The 20,134-nt window shown below is 43.6% G+C and overlaps 1 protein-coding gene across 2 annotated transcripts in view; it reads right to left on the bottom strand.

Moving 5' to 3' along the window:
* The window catches only part of GABRA5 (gamma-aminobutyric acid type A receptor subunit alpha5), an 83,709-nt gene that overhangs the window by 45,935 nt on the left and 17,640 nt on the right, over window positions 1-20,134 (bottom strand). The gene's annotated exons all lie outside the window — the stretch shown is intronic.

Raw genomic sequence — 20,134 nt, 5'->3', positions numbered from 1 at the left:
TGATCCTGCTTGGAAAAGGTCAAGTGGACTTTGCTGGCTCACTCATTACACCCATAGGTTAAAAAGTCATGGGTGAGGCTCTCTGAGGGGACAGGTTTTAGGCATTGGTAGAACAGTCTGCGAAAGGGACTTTAGGAGGAAAGTCGGGGAAAAGGTTTGAACTAAACTTTTTTAATTAACCTTAGAACTGATTTCCTCATCTCCCCCCAGCCAGTGAAGCCAAACCCTGGGAAAGTTGTGAGTTTGGACTCTGTAGCATGTGGACTGGGTTTCATTTTGTTTTTAAGGGACAGCCGGGAAAATTGTTTCCTCACAACCACAGGGAGGAAAAATCCCTCTAGGGATATGATAATGAAAAATAAGTGAAACAATGTTAAGCAAATCCAATTTTCCCATAAGAATTAATGTAAATTGGGGGGGGGTGTTAGATTCCAGGGACATTTTTTTCGCCAAACAAAAGACTATATATACACACACACACACACATATATACACAGTGTACGTTTTAAACAAATAATTTAATACTGTACACAGCAATGATGATTGTAAAGCTTGGCTGAGGTGATGAAGTGAGAGGGTGGAAGGGGGTGGGATATTTCCCAGGGAATGCCTTACTGCTAAATGATGAACTAGCATTTGGCTGAGTCCTCAAGGGTTAACACATTGTTGTTAATGTAGCCTCACACTCTACAAGGCAGCAGGAATGGATGGGGGGGAGTCAGCATGGCAGAGAGAGACAGAGACACACATCGTGTATGTGTGTGTGTGTGTTTGTGAGAGAGGGAGAGAGAGAGAGAGAGACAGAGACACACTGTGTGTGTGTGTGAGAGAGAGAGAGACGCACATTGCTCCTTTAAGTATGCTGACCCCACTCTAAGTACACTGCCTTTTAAAGTAGATCAGCAAGTTGCGACAGCAGCTGCTGCCAGCAAGCTCCCTCTGTCCTGAGCCCTGTTGTGTCCCAACCCCCCGCCCGCCACTCTGTGGAGGTGGGGTAAAGGAGTGGGGGGAGGGGGACATCCTGACATTAGCACACACACATCCCGCGCACAGCAAGCGGGAGGCTTGGGGAGCAGCTCCAAGGCAGAGGGCAGGAGCAGCAGAGGGCAGTGGCGGGAGGGACAGCTGAATTGCCTGGCAAATTGATAGCCTGCTGGCTGGCTGCCATACAGGGGACTTAGGGTAGAGAGGAGCTGATGTGAGGCTGCCGGTCCACCCTGGTTCCAAGCCCGCACCAGCTAGCTCCAAAGGGCTGCTCTTCCTGCAAGCAGTGGACAAAGCAGGCAGCTGCCAAACAATATTATAAGGGAGCATTGCGCAACTTTAAATGAGCATGTTCCCTAATTGATCAGCAACGTAACAACGTTAACCAGGATGATGTTAAGTGAGGAGTTACTGTACTCTGTGCACAGAGGGGATGGTGCGTGATTTAACACTGTAAAGCTGTCTTAAGGCATGGATAAACACTTAGTCACTATACAGATGGCTGAAAGAGTTATGCTAAGGTGATGAAGTCCAGAAACTTGCCTCTGACTGGCTGAGTGAGTTGTCTGCAATGTGGATCATGGAGGGGGAGAGGAAATGTAAACATTACTGGTAGTTCTGATGCTGCATCACTCAGGATGCCCCAGCTATTCAGCCTGAATCACACTGGGTGGCATTCACCTCTGTCTTGGGTGTGTGACGAAAGCGCAAAGGCAAGGTCTAGCCTTACGGGCTTAAGTGGCGCATAGTCTTTGTTCTGGCCTTGTGTTCACAGGGAATTTCGCCCATTGTGTTTCTTATCTGCATTCATTTTATGTGTTGGTCTCCCACTGGAAGTGAGCATAGTCTAGTGGTTAAAATCTCTGCCCCTGACTTCTGGTTCATTTCTGGCACTTAACTATTCTGTGCAGAATACTCCTGCGGTCCTACCTCACAGCAGTGTTGAGGCTCTAATTCATTAATGGTTGTATGGCTACATAGAGTGCTTTGAAAACCTCAGATGGAAAGAGCGATACAAGTGCAAAGTATTCTAATTACTGATATTATTGTGAGTTTCATTCTGCACAGTAGGCAATTCAGACCTGTAGTATAGATTAAAGGAAATTTTTATCATAACTGAGCCAAATCCTTAACCCAGTTTATGCTGAAGTTATGGATACATACTCCCTTTAGACTTCCTAAACCATGCACAACACTGACTTGAGTTGGCCTGGTGTGGAAAGGATGGGGAAAGGAAACCATATCCATGCTTTGGCAATAGCTACCCAGTAGTGGGGACCTCAAGCAAGTAATCTCCCCAACCATGGAATGCTTTTGTATATCCTGAACACCACTCTCCTCCTGCTGGTCTGGAGAGAGTTACTGGGACTCTAGGACAGGAGTAAAGTTTGTGAGAAACCAGAAGGAAGGAAGGGGCAAGTGATAGGTCCCTTCAATGTTCTTAAAAACCAAACAAATGATCTTGAGCTTTTGTGGGCATCTCTCTTCCATTGCCCAGCTGCTGGGGTGGTGGTGGGATACTTTATCTGGCGGGGCCCCATTTCAGTTTCCTAGTCAAGGCTGAGAGCGCCGTTTTCAGCTGACTCCCTTCATTCTGCAACCTTTATTACATTACTTTTCTCTATACATAATAGCAATTGAAGACTGTTTAGTTTATGTCCATTTAGTCTTTACATGGAAAGTGTCTAATACAATCTGTAAGCATTGAATAAAATAATAGCTGATCTGTTTATGAGCTTCTCATACAAACATCTCAGTGCTTTTTCTCTTTGCTGCCCTCTCCCGCCCCGAAGGCCATTAAACTCTCCCATCCTTCAGATCTCTTCTCTGCCAGGACTTCTTTAAGAAAATAGCCAATTAATTATGGCTGGGTTGAGGAGCAGTTGGGAAAGGTGATGTGAATAAATAAATCTCCAAATATGTACAAAAACATACATATATATGACTTCATCAACCCGTCATCTCCCCAAACCTTCATGTGTCACCAGACTTAGACTGTAATCTCCAGGGCAGCAAATGTCTTCAAATATCATTGAACACAATGAGATCCATTGGTGGCATGCTAATATAAATGTTAAAAAGAATAATTATCAGTAAGGAAATTATAGTAACCTTACACTCTTGCATAAGATTGTCCTGTGGGTTCTTCTATGCCTCTTCGAAAAGCATATAACTGTAAGCAGTGTCAGGGTGAGCTCCACCCTGACATCTGGTGGTGAGGTGTGGCAAGTTGTGGAAAAGAACTTCAGGGGCCAATCTCATTTGCATAGGCACACCCACCCCGCCTAGAATGAGGCCATAGCTGCCCAAATGGTCACTTTGGCTGCTGTGGGATCCCCAGTGTCTCTGTTATTGGGGCAGGAAGAATAAATTGTTATTACCCTGATTATGGGAACTGTGCTTGGAACTGTACTTGGCCTTTTGTTATGATGGAGGGACTCACCATCAACTAAGTAGCACTCGCTAGGCAAGGGTCATGGGTTCCAAAACTCTGTGAATTGAGAGAGGTTGGGGATGAGTATTAATACTTGGTGGTATGGACCCCTTGGTGAGGGCCTTACATGCTAATTGCACTTCCTCCTCTCTCCATTGTGGAATATCAGAGCTAATTTTGATTTCATTAGGAGTCTAGTTACATGCTGCTGAGCTCACTTTGGGCTAATGGTGCACCAGCACTGAGGCTCCTCTACTACAAGCTGAATTCACCAAAGAGCTGAACTGACTAAGAGCTGAAATCACTGAGTGTTGTGTTAAGTAGTGGGGGAACCTGAAGATATATTGTGGAGAAGTTTGCAGGACGGCTGGAGTGCCTTGTGGACAGGCTGGTGGAGCAGTTCATGGGACGGCAGGAGCTGCTGGTGGGACACAGAGCGGAGCAGTTAGTGGACCGGCTGCTGGAGCAGTTCGTGTGACGGCGGGAGCTGCTTGTGGGCCGCAGAGCGGAGCGGAGCGAAGCAGTTCGTGGGGTGGCTGGTGGAGCGGAGCGGAGTGAAGGCCTATGGAGCTGTGGGGCGGTCAGCTTCAGATCATGAAAGGTGCCTTTTACCCCCGCCCCCATCTCCACCCAGGTTGGGAGGTAAAGCTCTGCAGATAAACTTTTGAACTCTGGGGCTGCCCTGACCAGGGACAGAGACTTTTGGGTCACTGGACTTTTGGGACTTTGGGTGATTTGGGGTTGCTGGACTCAAGAATCAAAGGGAAAGGGCATGCCCCAATTTGCTTGGGGTGGGTTTTTTTGCTCATGGGTTGTGTTATGAATCTTGTTGGTGGTGTTTCCCCAACATAATGCCACATTGTTTCTCTCTGTTATTAAAAGGCTTTTTGCGACACTCAGACTATGTGCTTGCGAGAGGGGAAGTATTGCCTCTGGGAGGCGCCCAGCGGGGGTGGTATATATTTGTCCCAGGTCACTGGGTGGGGGCTCGAGCCGGTTTGCATTGTGTTATTGGAATGGATCCCCTAGATATTGAACCCGGCCCCTGTTGCTGCCAACTCTGATGGGCAGAAGGGTTACATAACAATTATTGATAAAATCAGGTTAGCTGGTTTCCAACAGATGCAGCCTTGAATTTGTTTCTACTAACTATTCTAGAACATAAACTATGACAGTTTAGCTTCCTTACACCAACAACTATTTACACCAAACTTTTCTTATCTATCTCACACTTATGTTCCCACCTCCTTGGCTACCAATTATCAAATCCACCACTCTTCTGAATGTCTTTGATGTTCCTGAAGCTTTTTGGATGCCAGGAAGGAATTGAACTGAGTAACTATTTCGGGGCAGGGGTAGGGGGAATTTGAAACATACTCTCATTTGGAAAGATATTTGTTTACCTACTGATATTTTAAAGACTTGTGATCAACTTCTTGAAGCAGGGGCATTTTTTTGTGGATGCTTGTTTTTTAGTTTCTGAAACCACAGGAAGCTTCTGACCAGCACAACTCTGGGAGTGATACTTGAAGTGCCACAGTGGGTGGGGTTTGCTGTTGCAGTGAAATAGCTCTCAGATCGTTACTTGCAGAATGAACAGTCATTAAACAATTTGCTGCATCATTTTACCTCCTATTCCTAGTATAGTCAGAGCTTCCAAGGTGGCAGAAGCATGCACAGCTAAATGCATCCCTGGCAGAACTCCTGCTAACTTCTGATGACTTCAGCGCTGAAATTCGGACAATCAGTTTATATGACATATAACATGATTATACATATATATATATATATATATATATATATATATGAACATATATATGCCATTAACATGATTTAAGAAGGATGTCAGGGTCAAATAATGACTTCATTTAAAGTGTATTAATTTGTATATTAAGTTAATTATTCAAATCCAGACTCTACCTTCCTATTAGTTCTGTAGACCTCTAGAATTTGGTTTTATTTAAGCAGGTTGATGACAGCCTTCACACTTAATGAAAGATCTACTGATATGCTCCTGCTTTTTTAAGAGTGAAGTTCCAGATTCAAATGTCTTCTATGTTTCCAATGTCAGAGCACCCTAAGAAGTGGTGTTTGAACAAAAGCAAGTAAAATTAGAGAGAAATAAATTTATTTATGTTATATCTGAAATAGGTGGAGGCAGAGAGATTATTCTGGGTTTAAATTAATGCTGACCTCAGCAGGAACAAATGATGATTTTTAAGATGTATAGCTAATGGAAAGTTTGGGATGGAGAAGAGAAGGAGGTCACACATAATTTCCCACATCTTCTTGCTAAATCATAGACCCAAAATCTAACACCTGGAAATATGATGAGAAAGGGTGACTAGAGTATATAAAACAATGAACAGATTATATGGAGAAATAAGACAAAGTATAAACTTTGGCTGAACAATTTAACATTAATATCCATAAACCATCACCGCTTAAATCAGCCTCTACCACATGACTAATGGATAGCTAATGTAATGGTGATTTTTTTTTTAAAAAAAAGGCTCTGGAGATGAACAGGGCAATTACAGGTTGGTAAACCTAATGTCAGTACCAGGCAAACTGGATGAAACTATAGTAAAGAATAGAATTATCAGACCCGTCAATTAACACGATTTGTTGGGGAAGAGTCAACACAACTTTTGTAAAGGCAAATCTTGCCTCACCAATCTATTCTTTTTGAGGGAGTCAACAAGCATGTAGACAAGAGTGATCCAATGGATATAGTGTACTTGGACTTTCAGAAAGCCTTTAACAAGGTCCCTCACCAAAGGCTCTCAAACAAACTAAGCAGTCATGGAATAAGAGGGGAAGTCCTCTCATGGACCAATAACTGGTTAAAAGATAGGAAACAAAGGGTAGGAAGAAATAGTGAGTTTTCACAATGGAGAGATAAATAACAGGATTCCCCAAGGATCTGTACTGGGACCTGTACAGTTCAACACATTAATACATGATTTGGAAAACAGGGTGAACAGTGAGAATGGCAAAATTTGCAGATGATACAAAATTACTCAAGATAGTTAAGTCCAAAGCAGAAAAGAGTTACAAAGGGGTCCCACTAAAGTGGGTGACTGAGCAAGAAAATGGCACATGAAATTAATTGTTAATAAGTGCAAATTGGAATGCACATTGGAAAAAATAATCCCAATTCTACATACAAAATGATGGGGGTCTAAATTAGCAGTTACCACACAAGAAGAGATCTCAGAGTCATGGTTGGTATTTCTCTGAAAACATCTGCTCCAAGTGCAGTGGCAGTCAAAAAGGCTAATGGTATGTTAGGAACCATTAGGAAAGGGATAGATAATAAGAAAGAAAAATATCATAATGTCACTGTATAAATCCATGGTAAGCCCACACCTAGAATATCTGTACTGTTCTGGTCACCCGATCTCAAAAAAGATATATTAGAATTGGAAAAGGTACAGAGAAGGGCAACAAAAATGATTATGGGTATGGAACTGCTTCCATATAAAGAGAGATTAAAAAGACAATAGAGGCGTGTAAAGTCATGAATGGCATGAAGAAAGTGAATAGGGAGTGCTATTTACCCGTTCACATAGCACAAGAACCAAGGGTCACCCGATAAAATTAATAGGCAACAGGTTTAAAACAAACATAAGGAAGTACTTCTTCACACAATGCACATTTCACCTGTGGAACTCATTGTCAGTGGATTTTGTGAAGGCCAGAAGTATAACTGGCTTCAAAAAAAGAATTAGATAAGTTCATGGCGGATAGGTCCATCAATGAGTATTAGTCAAGATGGTCAAAGATGAAAAGCCTATGCTCTGGGTGTTCCTAAATCTCTGACTACTTGAAGCTGGGGCTGGACAACAGGGGATGGATTGCTCCTTAATTGCCATGTTCTGTTCATTCTCTCTGAAGCATCTGGCACTGGCCACTGTTGGAAGACAGGATACTAGACTAGGTGGACCACTGGTCTCACTCAGTATGGCCATTCATATGTTCTTATATTCCCAGGGGCATCCACTCCAGATTCCTGACCTGAATAACCAAGGAAGAGAGCACCCCCAGGAAATTCTCCCTAGGTTTTACATTGAGCCTAGTGACTATGTGAGAGTTTAATGAGTGCAATGCAATAGAACTCATAGTTGTATATCTGTCTAACAAATCTTAGTACTATTATTTAAGAAGCACAGAATAAGTAGGGATACTAGACATTTTTGAAGTATAAACATCTAAGAGAGATGTGAATTATTTTGTTTGGTTGTTGGGAGTATAGTTTTTAAGTAATGGGATGAAATTAAGAAAAGGAAAGTTGGGCTGAATATTAAGAAAAAAAAATTCCTTAAAGTGAGATCTCCAAGGAAAATGTTTTGAGACCCATCACTTGAAACTTTGCTAGAGTAGAGTAGACAAGTTACTAGAAACCAGACTGAAGGAAACAGCTGGTCACAGGAAAAGGCTATAAATTAGACAATTCATGTAGACTTTTCCATCTCTAATTATTATATTGGGTGCTAGCAAGAGACTCTGCTATAGCAACTTCTTAGATAATTCACTGGGAGTCTGTTTTTCAGCACAAACATAAATGTCCTTTGGATAAAGTTATTGGCAGTTAGGAAGATGGTTATAATTTCAGGTAATGAAAAGGCTAGGGAGCCCATTCTAGTGATTGAGCTCCCCAGTCAAAAGACAAAGATTAGGCAGCCATGCAGAAGGGTGATGGAAACCAGCACTCATCACACGTGGTCAAAGTCAGAACTGTCGGGGAGGGAAAGACACTGGGGGGACTACTCTTTCCCAAAAAGAACGCCTTTAAGCCAACAAGGACTCCCCTGTGAACCAACAAAGCTTCCGCCATGGAGAGTAGCATTATTTTTAAAGACTTCATACCTTGTACAAAAAGCATCCTTCCCCATCAGTTTGAGATCTTGAACTCCTCACCTACAGAGAATCACTCCCTTCAGTTCCAGAAACTAGTTCCCCCATCATACTAGAAAGCAAATCTTCACCTAAGCACACTTGAAATTTTAAAAGGTAATCGTTTGGATATGAATTAACTGAGATATCAGAATTAGTTTAGCATCATCTTTGAAATTTCAGATTTCCAGGATAAGCAAAATGGATACAATTTTCAGCTAAGTTTTGTAGAGTATCACGTGCGAACAGAATGAAATTGCTTGTGCAATTTGACATTGGAATGCAACATTTTGGGGCATGTCAGTGAAGTGCAAGGCATGTTGCATACCTGCCTTTCATCTGTAACATGCCAATACAGTCTATATGTCATAACAGCAGCTAGAGGCCAGAGGTGGGCAAACTACGGCCTGTGGGCTGTATCCGGCCCATGGGATTGCCAGCCCCTCGCCACTCCCAGAAGTGGCCAGCACCACGTCCTTGCGACCCCTGGGGGAGGAGGGGACAGAGAGCTCCACGTGCTGTCCTCGCCTGCAGGCATTGCCCCCCCCCCCCCGCAGCTCCCATTGGCCAGGAATGGAGAACTGTGGCCAATGGGAGCTTCAGGGGAGGTACCTGCAGGTGAGGGCAGCGCGCAGAGCCCTCTGCCCCCCCCCCACCCCAGGGCCGCAGGGACGTGGTGCCGGATGCAAGAAGACAAGCGTGTAACATGCCTCATTTCAGACTTGTAATATGCTTCAAAATTCTCTAAACCTTATAGCTTAATGCTGTAGGATATCTTGATCAGATATCCTACTTTCTTGGTCTATATTTATGTCACTGCTTTAAAATATTCTGATAATCTGTCATGAGAAGAATTTAAAGGACATTGCGGTGCTGTCCTTTGGGACAAAATCTGTGCAAGTCTTTCACAGAATACATCTCCAAAACAAGACGCTGCCCCAATTTCCCGGAGCTTAAGGCAGACTTCCCATTATATGTTGTTGGACTAGATAAATATGTGAGATTTATAGCATATACTCTTTTGGATAATCCACCCTAAAACAACCTTTCAGGTAATTCACTGATCTTTCAACACAACAAAAGATGTGCTTCAGATAATGTTACTGCCAGTTAGGAACACGATTACAATTTCAGGTAATGCAATGACTCGGGAGCCCTTTGTCATGATTGGTCTCCTCTCAGCAGTGGAGAAAACCAAGTAGCCATGCAGATTCTTTTAGATCTGTCAGCTGCCTCTAGTACCCTTGCCCATGAGAAGCTGTTCCCTTGCCTGTGGACCCTGGCAGGATGATGTAATCCCCTACAATGGTTCTATTTCTTTCTTTCAGATTGCAGAAGGTAGTACTGGGCAACTGCTCATCTACCTGCGGGCTGTTTCTCGTGGGTTTTTGTTCTACCATCCCATCTCTTCAATCTGTATATGGGAAATTAGGTTGTGATGTCTTTATTAGCCACATCACATCACTCCTTTTTGTCTCCGTCTCACCTGACCTGTCCAGTGTGGCTTGCCCAGTGTCTAATGGATTGGGTATAGTTTCAATTGTCACCAAAATATTTAGTCACAATTGGACATCTAACTTAATAAATGCCAGTGAGAATGAATCAGAGGCAAATATAGGGAAAGAACAAATTAAAAATTACTCAGAGAAGTTAGATGTCTTCACGTCACCAGGGCCTGATGAAATACATCCTAGAATACTCAAGGGGATGACTGAGGAGATATCTGAGCCATTAGTGATTATCTTTGAAAAGTCATGGAAGACGGAGAGATTCCAGAAGACTGGAAAAGAGCAAATATAGTGCCACGCTATAAAAAGGGAAATAAGGACAACCCAGGGAATTACAGACTGGTCAGTTTAACTTTTGTACCCAGAAAGATAATGGAGCAAATAATTAAGCAATTAATTTGAAAATATATAGATGATAATAAGGTGATAAGTAATAGTCAGCATGGATTTGTCAAGAACAAATCATGCCAAACCAACCTAATAGCTTTCTTTGACAGGGTAAAAAGCCTTGGGGATGGGGAGAAGCAGAATGTGTGATATATCTTGACTTTACTAAGGCTTTTGATACTGTCTCGCATGACCTTCTCATAAACAAACTAGGGAAATACAGCCTAGGTTGTGCTACTATGTGGGTTGGAAATGGGTTGGAAAACCATTCCCAGAAAGTAGTTATCAGTAATTCACAGTCAAGCTGGAAGGGCATATCAAGTGGGGTTCTGCAGGGATTAGTTCTGGGTTCAGTTCTGTTCAATATCTTCATCAATGATTTAGATAATGGCATAGAGCAGACGTGGGCAAGCTACGGCCCGCAGGCCACATCCGGCCCCCGGGACCCTCCTGCTCGGCCCCTGAGCTCCTGGCCTGGGAGGCTAGTCCCCAGCCCCTCTCCTGCTGTTCCCCCTCCCCTGCAGTCTCAGCGTGCTGCGCCACCGGAGCAATGCTCTGGGCAGCCAGGTAGCGCAGCTACAGAGCTGCAGCCTAACCCGGTGCTCTGGGCGGCGTGGCTGTAGCACCGCCAGCCACCAGTGCTCCAGGCAGCGCGGTAAGGAGGCAGGGAGAAGGGGGCATTGGATAGAAGACAGGGAAGTTGAGGGGGTGGTCAGGGGGTGGGGGTTTGGATAGGGGTCAGGGTGGTCAGAGGGCGGGGAACAGGGGGGGTTGGATGGGGCAGCAGTCCTGGGGGGCAAGTCATGAATGAGAGGGGGGGTTGGATGGGGCGGCAGGGGGCAGTCGGGGTGGGGGGTGGCCTGGGGACAGGGAGCAGGGGGTGGTGGATGGGGCAGGAGTCCCAGGGGGTCCATCAGGGGATGTGGGGTTTGGATGGGGCAGGAGTCCCGGAGGGTCCATCAGGGGATGTGGGGTTTGGATGGGGCAGGAGTCCCGGGGGAGCCATCAGGGGGTGAAAAGTGTCGGGGGGAGTCGGATAGGAGGCGGGGGCTGGGCCACGCCTGGCTGTTTGGGGAGACACAGCCTCCCCTAACCAGCCTTCCATACAATTTTGGAAACCTGATGTGGCCCTCAGTCCAAAAAGTTTTCCTGCCCCTGGCATAGAGAGTACATTTATAAAGTTTGCAGACGATACCATGCTGGGAGGGGTTGCAAGTGCTTTGAAGGATAGGATTAAAATTCAAAATGATCTGGACAAACTGGAGAAATGGTCTGAAGTAAATAGGATGAAATTCAATGAGGACAAATGCAAAGTACTCCACTTAGGAAGGAATAATCAGTTGCACACATACAAAATGGGAAATGACTACCTCGGAAGGAGTACTGCAGAAAGGGCTCACAAGCTAAATATGAGTCAACAATGTAATACTTGCAAAAAAAGCAAACCATTCTGGGATGTATTAGCACTGTGGTTCTCAAACTTTTGATTCACAACCCCTTTCACACAGCAAGCCTCTTAGTGCACACTTCCTTATAAATTAAAAACACTTTTTAAAAACATTTAGCACTATTATAAATGCTGGAGGTGAAGCGGGGTCTGGGATGGAGGCTGTCAGCTCGCGACCCTCCCATGACCCCCAGTTTGAGAACCCCTGTGGGAGTGTTGTAACCAAGACATGAGAAGTAATTCTTCTGCTCTACTCTGTGCTGATTAGGCCTCAAGTACAGTATTGTGTCCAGTTCTGGGCACCACATTTCAGGAAAGATGTGGACAAACTGGAGAAAATCCAGAGAAGAGCAACAAAAATCATTAAAAGTCTAGAAAACATGACCTATGAGGAACAATTGAAAATATTGGGTTTGTTTAGTCTCGAGAAGAAAAGGCTGATGGGGGACATGATAACAGTTTTCAGGTACATAAAAGGTTGTTACAAGAAGGAGGGAGGTAAATTGTTCTCTTTAACCTCTGAGGATAGGACAAGAAGCAATGGGCTTAAATTGAAGCAAGGGCAATTTAGGTTTGACATTAGGAAAGGTTAAGCATTGGAATAAATAGCCTAGGGAGGATGTGGAATCTCTGTCATTGGGGATTTTTCAGAATAGGTTAGACAAACACCTGTTAGGGATGGTCTAGATCAGTGGTTCCCAAACTTGTTCCACCGCTTGTGCAGGGAAAGCCCCTGGCGGGCCGGAGTGGTTTGTTTTCCTGCTGCGTCCGCAGGTTCAGCTGATCGCGGCTCCCAGTGGCCGTGGTTCGCTGCTCCAGGCCAATGGGAGCTGCTGGAAGAGGCGCGGGCAGAGGGACTTACCGGCCGCCACTTCCAGCAGCTCCCATTGGCCTGGAGCAGCGAACTGCAGGCACTGGGAGCCGCGATCGGCTGAACCTGCAGATGCGGCAGGAAAACAAACCAGCCCGGCCTGCCAGGGGCTTACCCTGCACAAGCGGTGGAACAAGTTTGGGAACCACTGGTCTAGATAATACTTAGACCTGCCTTGAGTGCAGGGGACTTGACTAGAAGACCTCTCGAGGTCCCTTCCACCCTACAATTCTATGATTTGATGGATAAATGCTAACTGGTAAACACTGAATCCAGATAAGACTTACAGGATCGGGGAAACAACCAGATGGAATGATAGATTATATCAATCGCCCTTCATAAAGGTATATGCTTGCTATTTTCTACATAGACTGGCAACCTGATGCTATTGTTGGTTCTCCTGAATGTCCAGGAAATGCTTTTTTATCACTTTCCTCAGCCAGAAGGTTGCTGTGAAAGACCCTTTCTTTATGATGCAGATCTCCACACAGTCTTCCACGCTTTTACTATCTACAGGATAGGCTGTACTCTATTTTGAGCTACATCTAAAAACCACCTAGAAATTGCAGCTCGTACAGAATGCAACTGCCTGATTATTAGGTGATATGTCTTGTAGTAAAAACTTTATATACCACACTTCGCTCTGATTTTCCTTCCAAGTGTAAGACAAGCTGTTTGTTTTTGACTAATGGATCCTTGTTCACAGCCTTGTTCCAGAACTGTGATGGTGTCACATGAGGAGAGCGCGCAACTGAGGTGCTTGAGCTGATAGCACCCTGCTTTAAACAGGAGTACCCTAGTGACAGAGGGCTCTTGACTCTGGTTCCCCTTTGGTCTCCCAGACCCTGAATTGGATCCGTGGAAGCTGAGAGTGCTTAGCATCTCAGGAGTTTTTCAGCCCTCTGCAGGATTGGGTCCCTGAGAAAATCAGTTTTGTCCTGCGGTCAGGAAGCAGTTGACTGAACCTTGAGAGTGAATGAAAGGGAAGCAATGGGGGTGAGAGGGAGAGGGGAAATTCGTGTGATTAAATTATTTTGAGACTTACTGAATTTTTTTTGGTTTTGTTCTGTTCGCTTATTTATTTGTTTTAATATCTGTACAGCTTTCAAAGCACTGGCCAGGCATTCTTATACATATAAACACATATGTAAATATAGTCTCTTGTACTGAAATGAGAACAAACTACACTGATTAAACAAAAGGGATTCATTCTAGCCAGCTATTGACTGAACACTGGCCCCGTCTTTCTAAAGTACAGGTCTGCTAATTACTCCCACAGTCAGGTCCATTTAATGAAATCCACAGCTGTGAATTGACAATATCTGGCATAGGTCCTGCTGTGATGACTATGTGAAGAAAAACAACCAAGATTTTTGGCTGAAAGAGCTCTCTTTTTTTCCAAAGGGAAGGTTGGCCTTTACTGAGGGAGTCTTGAAAAGAACCCCATAACTCCCCATTAATTAATTGTAATAGCTAAACAATATACAAATGCTTTCTTTGGATTAAAATATTTCATGAAAGGGTAGATTATAAACTAAAATGCACCTGGGCATTATACAAATGCAACCAATATATTTGATCTTAATGTTACATACAATGTTTTCGCAAAAAGAAAAGGAGTACTTGTGGCACCTTAGAGACTAACCAATTTATTGCCTCTAAGTTAGTCTCTAAGGTGCCACAAGTACTCCTTTTCTTTTTGCGAATACAGACTAAGACGGCTGTTACTCTGAAACCTGATAAAATGTTTTGAGCATTGATAACTGTAGCCATTCTGTAAAGGTAACAAAAATGTGGTTATGCTGCCATCAAGTGGATATTTAAGTTATCCATGTTCCACATTACTGACTTTTATGTGGCCTCCATGAAAAATACTGATATTTGAATATTTTCATATTTGTACAAGGGTTGATATGCAGGTTTTGAAATTATTATAATTTCCTAAGAAGTGCTGGTCAGAAATTAAATTGTGGTTAAAAACACAGTTTTGGTACACACATTACTTTTACACACATTTTAGCTAAAAATGCAGACTCATGCTCCCACAATTTCACTACAGAGGTTTAAGACTGAAAGTTTACCAAAGCTCCTCTTCCTTTATACTCCATTCCCATTGCAAAAAAAACAAACCAACCAACCAAACAAAACAGTTCACTTAGATGTTTTGATTCTCTTTAGCAGGAACAAAGATTTCTTATCTGCTGTCCTCATTTTTTAAAAGCTTTATGTAACAAGGGAGCTTCACAAATATATTTTCACATAACTGCCTTGTGCTTTTATTTCTGGTGTAATGAGATGTACTGGATTTTTTAAAATTCCCAGTAAAAAAAAGTGAACTTTTTTCCTGCCTTCACAAAGTTACGAAATCACTATGTAGACCAACAGAAAAAGCGATTCCTTTGTTAGCATATGTAAGTCCGTTGCTGCTCGTATTAAAAATAGATTTCAGAGAATAGACACTTCAGAAATGCAGATAAAGACAATACTCCCCCCTAGGGGTAGAAATAGAATTTGCAACATTAATTACATGACCTGGGTTTGTACAGTATAAACCTTATTAGCAAAAAAAAGCAAATAAGACTAACCAAATGAAAATCAACTTTCTGGTTTTTACTGCATAGAACACTGCTGTAGTAATTGTTCTGTGAAATCAGTCTATGTGGTATATTTTGGTTTTATCGTGATCTAGAGGGACTTTGATAACATGCATACATAGAAGCATATTTTTAATACTTCACTGGCAAAAAGCCTTAAAATAGTTCCTTTATTTCTGTCCTAGACAATATAAAATGCAATATAAAATGCAAAATTCAAAAAATGTATTTTCATCATAATGAAAATATATTTCTTCAAATATTCTAAAGCAGGAATTTTGAAACTAAAATTATCATAAAACTGCTTTCCATTTAAATGGAAGCGACTGGGTGAGTACTATTTTGCATGTTATCCTATTACTGTGTATAGGCTATTAAAATAAAGCATCATATCAAAGCATAAGTGGCACAACTTCAGGTTATAATCTAGTAGAGTTTTTTCTCCTCGTATTTTGATTCACATTCTAAAGTTCTCACACTTTCAGTGTTTACCTGTTTCGCTCACATTTATGATATTCCTTGTTGTGTTCTGATTAGGATTTTTTTACAAGCTAGTCCATAACGTGTGTGGATCTCTTTTTCTCAACAGGTAGGTCTTTATCAGTTACTTTGTTCCATCTTTCAAATAACTATTTTATGAAAATCCTAGCCAATAAGACTTTTCCATAGTCTCTTGCTAACCTGATTAAATACTGTACATTTGGAATTCAAAAGAGATTGTGGGGCACCACTCACACTGCTCTCTTCCCCCTCCTCTTGGGTAATCATTCAGACAGCCCAAGTGGAAGGCTATGAAAGTAGTTCAGATATCTCCAGCCATGACACAGGTACCGATTCTCTCCATATACAGATTATTGCTGCATGCAGGCTGGGAAACCCCATACATTTCTTCCCAATTCTTCCTCGGAGATGGATGGGAAAAGCCCCCCACATTAGCAGGGGGTTGGCCCAAAAATTTACAAACCACAAAGAACCAAGAACCAAGAAGATCTGGTGGAGGCCACAAGAAGCAAGGCTTATTCTCATGCTGAGGCCCTGTGCCTCCACACTGCTGATAGGCCCCGATTGGCCACTGTGACACCCCTAGATCATGAGAGCAGTAGGGAGAGGGATTTACACAGTGTCTAGGAGGAAACCTATGCTAGTTAATGCTGACTCACCATTTATCTTGTGCTGGTATTCACAAAAGGTTCTGCAGTGGTTACAGCAAACTATAAAACAGGAAGGGAGTCCTCACCAGGCCAGCTGGAGGCAAGGGATGGATGCTTAGCCAAGCCAGGGTAGGGAGGGGGAGCTTCCCTCTGCTTTTAGTAGTGAGAAAGGAGCTGTGTCCTTCCCCTCCACCACTCTGACTCTATTTTACTTTCCCACCTGAGGTTTGGGGGGGGGGAGGGGGATGTAGCCATCACTTCAGCTTTGCATCTCTCCCTTCTTTCTGGATTCCCAGACCCAGGACCCTGAAGAGAAGCTATAGAGCAAGAACTCACTCCTTAGCCTGGATCCACAGATTCAGGTTCCCTCCACTATAGAAGCAGAGGGGTGCATCTGGCTTCAGGTTTCTTTTTGCTGATCCCTTTAGAATGGACTCCAGGTCTTTCATGAGGTTATGCCACTAAGAAGCAGGGGCGGCTCTACCAATTTTGCCACCCCAAGTAGTCACCACCGAATTGCTGCTGCAACAGTGGCAGAGCTGCCGCCGAATTGCCGCCATGCCCGGAAGAGCGGTGGAGCTGTAGCCCGAAAGCCGCCACGGCGGGAAGAGCAATGGAGCTGCCGCCAAATTGCCGCCACGGGACACGGACTGCCGCCACATTCTGAATGCCGCCCCAAGCACCTGCTCGGAAAGCTGGTGCCTGGAGCCAACCCTGGTAAGAAGCTTTCCAGGTTACACTTTGGTTCTGAACTTTATGGGCTAAATCTAGCTCTGATGTAATGGCGGTGGAGTTACACTGGGGTGCAATTTGTCCTCAGTTTGTTTTAACTGACTGTAGCTGTGTCGACACAGCAAAGAAAAACCCGCGGCTGGCCCATGCCAGCTGACTCCGGCTTGTGGGGCTTGGGCTGCGGAGCTTCCTTCATTGCTGTGTAGACATCTTGGCTCAGGCTGGAGCCCGGGCTCTGGGACCCTGTTATGTGGGAGGGTCCCAGAGCCCAAGCTCGAGCTCGAATCCACAAGTCTACATAGCAATGAAACAATTCTGAAGCCGGAGCCCCATGAGCTCGAGTCAGCTGGCAGAGGCCAGCTGCAGGTGTCTAGTTGCTGTGTTGACCTAGCCATAGAGACAAGGTGGGTGAGGTAATATTTTTTATTGGACCAACTTCTGTTGGTGGAAGGTCCAAGCTTTTGAGCTACAGAGAACTCTTCTTCAGGTCTGGGGAAGGAAATCAGAGTGTCTGAGCTATGGACAGGTTGTTAAGCATATGCCATGGAGTAACACATGTGGTAGGTGGTCACTTGAAAGGAAGTGGGCAATTGAGGATTAGATTGTTATGCATAAGGTGTTTGAAGTAGGTAATTAGGAGTTGCAGGCAGTATGGTGTGTTACAGACTGTTATAATGAACCAAAAATCAGTGTCCCTGTTGAGTCCATAGTTTTTGGTGTCTAGCAGAGTTATGAATTTAAGTTCGCAGGGTCACCTTTTGTAGATGTTCTGCAGGTGTCCTTTGAGGATGAAGACTGAGAGGTCAGCTATAGAGTGATCACTTTGTGAAAAGTGTTCACCCACATTTAATAGGGTGTTTTTGTCATTTATCATTTTTCTGTGTGAGTTCTTTCGAGAGTGAAGTGACTGTCTTGTTTCGCCCACATAATTGTTATTGGGGTATTTAATGCACTAGATGAGGTACACCATCTGTTATGATAGGCATGTATATGACCCATGAATCTTGAAAGGTATGTTGTGGAGGTACTGATCCTTGTAGAAGTGGAGATACGTCTGCAGGGTCTGCATCTATTATTCTGGCAGGGTCTGGTGCCGCTTTGAGTTGGTGTGTCTTGGTCTGTAGGGAGCTTGCTTTTGATAATGAACTTGATGATACTAGGGGGGTTGTTTGAAGGCCAGAAGCGGGGGTTCAGGAAAGATTTCTTTCAGCATGTGATCCCCATCAAATGTGGCTTTTAATGACTTGATGATACCTCATATGGGTTCCAGTGTAGGGTAGAAAGTGACAACTAGGAGTGTGCAGGCAGTGGGTTTTTTTTTTCCTCCTGTACTGAAGCAGGTTCTCCCAGGGTATTTGGGTGGCCCTTTCCATGATATCATGGAAATGATTGCATCTTTAGCACTTTGTCAATAAGTTCTGGGCAAATTTCCCATGAGACGTTTAGACCCTTTGTTGTTTAAAAATGGAAGTTTTTCTACTCCACCTGAAGGCAGAGTTCTCTGCCAATTGCCCAAAATGAGTTAAGAGCTCTGGGATGGGTGTAACTTTACCTATTGACATGCCTTGTGCTTTCTCCTTGTCACACTTTTGAAATTTGACATTTTACAGCTATTAGTCATTTCTTTAGGGATTAGCTACTACATATTATTTCTACCACTGAAATCTACCTCAGAAATGGCCAATTGCGAAAGAGCTGACACTCTTAATGTAGCACAGCGTCTTAGAGACATCTTGATCTGATTATGATTATCTCCTGGCCTAGGATTCAGTAGGATGACACATACAACAGGATGACCCAACTGTTTTATCTGAAATTTTAAAATTGTCATAAAGTTGAAAGTAGGCTGTTTAAAAAGAGATGGATTTCATTCCCTATTATGATATATATGATAAAATTATTTCTGCTCCTTCCTTTCCTCTTCCCCCATAACATCAGAAATTATTTTACATTGTTGAGCTACATGGACTTTGTGGGCTTTTCTATAGCCTGGAAGAAAACCATGTGACTGACAATCCAGGTAGCCTTAACTTGCTGTCTGAACTGAAGCCATCAGAAAGAGTTAACTCAATGTCCTAAATGTTGTAAAACAAATGCTCTCTCAAGTACCACATGCTAGCTGTAAACTTGTGATTTTCTGCTACGCAACAGAAGGTACCTGGCTTGGCTCCATGTAGACTGCAGGTTTGACTCTGACTTTATATACACCAATGTCTACTGCGAGCAAGTGCATGGCCGTCAGTTGAGCTCCACCAGGGTAACCTCAGTGTCAGTGAGACCAGAATTACAGCCTGCCCCTTTAATACAGTTTGGGAACTTGGGTTTCTTTTGCAACTATTGTAAACACACATACACACACTGTTTGTTGTTTTTAATGTCTCCCCAGTTTGTTTCAGGACTTCCCACTGAGATCATTACAATGACCATCCATGTGAAAAAGAACAGCAATGAGGAACAGAGAAAGTTAGGGAAGTTACCGAACCACAGTGTCTCTATGGCAGTGGTTCCCAAACTTGTTCTGCCGCTTGTGCAGGGAAAGTCCCTGCTGGGCCGGGCCGGTTTGTTTATTCTGCTGCGTCCGCAGGTTCAGCCAATCGCAGCTCCCAGTGGCTGCGGTTCGCTGCTCCAGGCCAGTGGGAGCTGCTGGAAGCGGCAGGTAAACAAACCAGCCCAGCCCGGCAGGGGCTTTCCCTACACAAGCGGCGGAACAAGTTTGGGAACCACTGCTCTATGGGACTGGTTATTTAGTTGTGCTCTTTTGTTTAAAATACCTTTATTTCAGTACAAAGTCTTTTTTCTTTTCCTTTTTACATTCCTAGTCATTCCTAGATCTTTCCGTTCTTTTCAAAGAAGAGTTATGAGGCAGGGATTTAGGCCACGCTTAGATTTGGCAGATACTCAAATGTCATAAGCTTAGGGTAAACACTTTCTTCTTTATTTTTTAAAATCTCTTTTTAAGTGCTGTCCATATGACTACACTCTCAATGAAAGCCCTGCTACAGATACAAAGCAGTCTTAATTACTGCAGATGAATTACTTATAACGAACAAAGCAGGCTCCAGTAATGTAGGAGTTGTTCTTGGAGAATTTGAAATAAAGTAGGTCATGCTTTAACATCACTGATATA

Source organism: Chelonia mydas, chromosome 1, assembly GCF_015237465.2.
Source record: "Chelonia mydas isolate rCheMyd1 chromosome 1, rCheMyd1.pri.v2, whole genome shotgun sequence".
Lineage (NCBI taxonomy): Eukaryota > Metazoa > Chordata > Testudines > Cheloniidae > Chelonia > Chelonia mydas.
This window is presented reverse-complemented; position numbering and strand designations above follow the sequence as displayed.